Source organism: Lathyrus oleraceus, chromosome 5, assembly GCF_024323335.1.
Source record: "Lathyrus oleraceus cultivar Zhongwan6 chromosome 5, CAAS_Psat_ZW6_1.0, whole genome shotgun sequence".
Classification (NCBI taxonomy): Eukaryota; Viridiplantae; Streptophyta; class Magnoliopsida; order Fabales; family Fabaceae; genus Lathyrus; species Lathyrus oleraceus.
In genome coordinates, this window is record NC_066583.1 from 494,686,985 (window position 1) to 494,692,993 (window position 6,009).

At 31.1% G+C, this 6,009-nt stretch overlaps 1 pseudogene; it reads left to right on the top strand.

Annotated features, from left to right (window-relative positions):
* The first annotated feature begins 2,144 nt into the window (after nt 1–2,144).
* LOC127085688 (beta-galactosidase-like) lies at nt 2,145–4,597 on the top strand (annotated as a pseudogene).
* The last annotated feature ends 1,412 nt before the right edge of the window (nt 4,598–6,009 follow it).

Sequence of the window (6,009 nt, forward strand, 5' to 3'; positions counted from 1 at the left end):
TCTTCACTGATGCGTCACCACCATAACATCTAACCAGTGTGTCCCACGCAGCCTTCGCTGTCGTTGAATCTGCAATCTTCTCAAACACATTAACATCAACACATTGATGAATGAAGAACAATGATTTCTGATCCTTCTTCCTTACTTCCTTCTGCGCGTTTTTCTGTTCATCCGTCGCATCTGCTGCTACCGGAACATAACCATCAGTGACAAGATCTAGAACATCTTGAGCACCGAACAGTACACGCATTTGGATCATCCAACGATTCCAGTTTTTACCGTCAAATACTGGAAGTTTGGTGTTCATATTGCCGTTTCCGTTCATCTTTCTACCTTGCACAGTACACTCAGATTTCTCACACAGTGTTTCCCAACCCACAGAATTAAAATTCTGATCAGATTTTGTTCAAGATTCAACACGAATCTAAGAATCAAAATCAAACACACAAGACCTCACGTTCACTCGTGTTTCCCGTGTTTCCCAATGAATCCGAACCGGAGCTCTAGATACCAATTGTTGGTGCAAAGGTAGAATGAATGATCAATGGAAATATTCTATTAAGAGAATGACGGCTACAAAACATGATAAAAGTCACAATGATTGTCACCCTATTTATAAGCTAAAACTAGGGTTACTAGAATAGGATAAAATACTAAAATACCCTCTAACAAACTTAGGGGCTAAGAAAATAGTACAATTAATAAATATGAATTACTTCTAATAATCGTGCTGGCTTCGACACAATAAACACACTTATAACAAGCACAAATATTTCTTTGTCAATCGGGCATGAACACACCAATTAGAAATACACAGCTCATGCAAATCTCGCTCCTAGGTGTTGGTGGACCAAAATAATTTCATTAAGAATTTAACCCTTAATAACCACTTGCTTTAGGGCTTTGGACAGACATGAGGGTTAAGGATATGATCATGACCTCAAACAAAACTAGCCTAGATTTCAAATATGGACCCTGCAACCCGTTACACGGGTCAAACATGCCATTTAGACTGGGATAACTATTTCTAAAGCATATCACCCTTAAGAACCTCATGCTTAGGGGATGTGGATATGAATGAAGACAAAATAATCTCGGGTCACTCATGGACTATGTTAAATAAAAATCTATATCGATCAATCTATCATTATCTCAACACGTATTATCAATGGCAGATTCATAATTTTTTAATAATCGGGGCAGTAAAATAGTTTCTAATATGAACATTTATAAAGAATTAATAAGCATATAATAAATAGTAAGGTATTTAATTTTTAATATAAGACACAATTTGCTTCACTTTGCATGTTTAACGTTAAGAGATTGATAAAAATAATTTTAAAAAAAAGTTTATTACTTTAAATTTCAATATATCTTTTTTATTTATATAATAAAATATTTTTAATAAAAATAATAATTTGATATAAGGAGACAACTACTGTTTTTTTGTGTGAAAGTAAAATCAAAATTATAAGTCATTTAAAGAGTTATTTTCTATGTGGAGGATAAGATTCGATATTGTCATATACATATCAAATAGATTATGTTAGCAAACTTTTTTTTGTCTATATAAAATACATGATATAATTAGATCTTCTCGTGTTTTATACCGTTCATTCATCTTATATTTGTATTTATCTTATCCTAAACCATCAACTAACCCTGAATAATTTGTAATCAATATTTTGGAATTATATCTCTTTTACTGTATATAAATTATTATAATAGCAAATTTAAATATGCTAATTTAGATATATGCGACAAGCATAATTTTGTTATTCCGTAGTTTTATGTACACTTTGGTTGAAGATTTTTTTGTGTCATTCATTATTTCCATTACTTAAATTAAAAATTAAAAATTGTATTTGGATAAACAAAGTTAAATATTTGAAGATTTTTAGAACATATAGGTTGTATTTGACGAGTTCTTACTCACTCCTTGGGTGTCTTTTTTTTCTTGTGACCAACACATATAACATACTTTTTATGAAGAGAAATCTAATTTAGAATATTGATTAGATAGTTCAACACTATTTTTGGGGAACAACCAAACTACATTTTCCTATATAATTCATTTTCTCAATTATAATATTTCAATAAAAAGACGGGAGAATCATACATGTTCAAAATGGGTTTGTTATCTTGTTATAGCATTCTCTTAATGAGTATGATTATGTTGCACTCGTGTTTTGCCATAGAGGTTACTTATGATTCAAAAGCTCTAATTATCAATGGAGAAAGACGTCTTATTTTTTCAGGTGCAATCCATTATCCAAGAAGCACTGTGGAGATGTGGCCCGACCTTATTCAAAAGGCCAAAGATGGTGGCCTTGATGCCATTGAAACTTATATATTTTGGGATCGTCACGAACCTGTTCAACGTGAATATAATTTCTCAGGAAATTTGGATTTTGTCAAATTTTTCAAGCTTATCCAAGAAGCTGGACTATATGCCATTATGAGGATTGGTCCTTATGCATGTGCGGAATGGAACTACGGAGGATTCCCATTGTGGCTTCACAATATTCCTGGGATCGAGCTAAGAACAAATAATGAGGTTTACAAGAAAGAAATGCAGATTTTCACCACAAAGATCGTGAATGTGGCAAAAGAAGCAAATCTGTTTGCATCACAAGGAGGTCCCATTGTTCTAGCTCAAATTGAGAATGAATATGGAGATATCATGTGGAATTACAAAGATGCCGGGAAGGAATACGTTAAATGGTGTGCTCAAATGGCTCTAGCACAAAATATTGGGGTTCCATGGATCATGTGTCAGCAAGGTGATGCTCCCCAACCTATCATCAATACTTGCAATGGATACTACTGTCATAATTTTAAACCTAATAACCCAAAAAGTCCTAAAATGTTCACTGAAAATTGGATTGGGTGGTTCCAAAAATGGGGTGAAAGGGTTCCCCATAGAAGTGCTGAAGATTCAGCTTTCTCAGTTGCACGCTTTTTCCAAAATGGAGGTGTATTAAACAATTACTACATGTACCATGGAGGAACCAACTTTGGCCGCACATCAGGTGGACCATATATAACAACATCTTATGACTATGATGCACCGATTGATGAGTATGGGAATTTGAATCAACCAAAATGGGGACATCTTAAGCAACTTCATGCAGCAATTAAATTGGGTGAAAATGTTCTTACAAATTATATATCAGTAAATGACAAGGATCTTGGCAATGGAATCACACTTACAACATACGCCAATTCCACAGGCGCAAGATTTTGTTTCCTGAGCAATAATGACACTAACAAAGATGCAAATATTGAATTACAAAATGATGGTAAATACTTTGTTCCTGCCTGGTCCGTCACCATTCTTGATTGATGCAACAAAGAAATTTTCAATACGACAAAAGTTAATAGTCAGACCTCAATAATGGTGAAAAAGAGTGGTGATAATAGTTCTAATGAACTCACTTGGGAATGGAAAATGGAGCCAAAGAAAGACACCATGAATGGAAAGGGAAATATTAAAGCACATCAGCTCTTGGAGCAGAAGGAACTAACCTTGGATGCTAGTGACTATTTATGGTACATGACTAGTGTTGATATCAATGACACTTCAATTTGGAGCAATGCAACTCTCAGTGTGAACACTATGGGGCATACACTTCATGGTTATGTTAATAGGAGGTATATAGAATACCAATTTAGCCAATGGGGAAATAAATTTACTTATGAAAAGAAAGTTTCTTTGAAGAATGGAACAAACATTATAACTTTGCTTAGTGCCACTGTCGGGCTTGCAAACTATGGTGCATGGTTTGACGAGATAAAAACAGGCATATCAGGTGGCCCTGTTCAATTGATTGGAAAAAATAATGTTACTATGGATTTGTCAACCAACCTTTGGTCTTATAAGGTTGGTTTGAATGGTGAGAGGAAACGTTTATATGATTCGCAACAACATCTCAGTGTATCATGGAACACTAATTCACCTCATATTCCTATTGGAAAACCTATGACTTGGTATAAGGCAGAGTTTAAAGCCCCTTTTGGAACAAACCCTATCGTGGTGGACTTCCAAGGCCTAGGTAAAGGACATGCTTGGGTGAATGGACATAGCATTGGTCGTTATTGGGCTTCTTGGGTTACATCTACAAATGGATGCAGTGACACGTGCGATTATCGGGGAAAATATGTAAAGGAAAAGTGCAACACTAATTGTGGAAGTCCATCGCAAAGGTGGTATCATGTACCAAGATCATTCTTGAATGATGACATGAACATATTGGTTTTATTTGAGGAAATAGGTGGTAATCCTCAGAGTGTTCAGTTCCAAACTGTGACAACAGGAATTATTTGTGCTAATGTATATGAAGGTGCACAACTCGAACTATCATGCCAAAGTGGACAACTAATTTCACAAATCCAATTTACTAGCTTTGGGAATCCACAAGGCCAGTGTGGTTCTTTTAAGAAAGGGTCTTGGGAAGCTACAAATACTCAATCTGTTGTGGAAGCTGCATGCATAGGAAAAAGTAATTGTGGATTTATAGTTACAAAAGAAATGTTTAGTGTTCCACTTGGAGTAACAAATAGTACAGCTAAATTAGCGGTGCAGGTGACATGTTAAGCCAGAATTTTCTACAAGTTAATTTAAAAATTAAATGTCCAATTATCAAATTTTAAATAATATATTAAAAATTTCACATATCGTAAGTTAAAATCATTTTTCTTTAGTTTAAACATTAATGTAAGTTGTGGTAACAATAAAAGTTATTTGAGCAACCACCCGATCTCTTTCAACATTTCTACCATGAAAAATTGTATCATTCTTACAGAGCAAAATGACCCGTATATTTGCAAACAAGATGTTATACCTCATGAACAACATTATAGCTTGTTTAGTTTTTCATTGAAAATTAGTAAAATTATAGTGAAACAACTCAAAAACACATATAATCCGGGACGGAGTCAGAAATTTTAAACTGTGAGGACAATATATTATTATATGAATTTATTTCCATTTATTTTTAAAACATAAATATATATTATATTTTTTTTAATGAAATTTATATCTAAAAAAATATTTAATATATTATAAATCTTTTATTTTTGTAATTTCCTAAATTTTATTATAAAAAATAATATTTTTTTTGTATGCATTTTTTATAAGATCATAATATTAATATAAAATCCTATAAATCAATTTTTTTAAAGGTTTAGGGAAAAAATATTTTGAAGTTATACAAAAAAAAATGGAATATATTTAGTATGCCATATTTTGATTTAATTATTTACAGTGAAAATAAAAAAACTCACATTAATTTCAAAGAATACCCTAAACAAATATTCATATATTTTATAAATTTTAATAATATATTCATAATAATAATATTATTTCAATTAATTTAAAATCTACTAATATATATATATATATATATATATATATATATATATATATATATATATATATATATATATATATATATATATAATTTGTTTTTTGAGAAATATAGTGGGGGCAAATGCCCCCATACCAATGCATGTGCCTCCGTCCCTACTTATAATTGCTTCAAAAAATTCATATTTAAAGCTTGTTATTAATTTCTAATAAAAAACTTGCACCACACATTTTATTTTTCTTTTAAACAATAAATTGTAGTTTTATGTGTCTTTTATTTCTTTCTCTTTTTTTAGGTATAAGTGTGTTTTGTAAGTCTTACATATTTATCTTTATCCTGATATTTTCTTAGATCAAATTTTATATATTTATTAGGATAATTATTTTTATGAAATATTTTATCACAAGTGTGAAAGATATGAAAGCATATTAGTGCATGTGAAATTTATCATTAGAATTCAATGTATACATTAACTTATGCGATAAGTTATATATATATATATATATATATATATATATATATATATATATATATATATATATATATATTAAATTTACCGCCATAAATTAATGTCTAGTTCCGTTCATTGGATAATAGTAATTGATTGACATTTAAAATTCATTAAAATAATAATTATGAT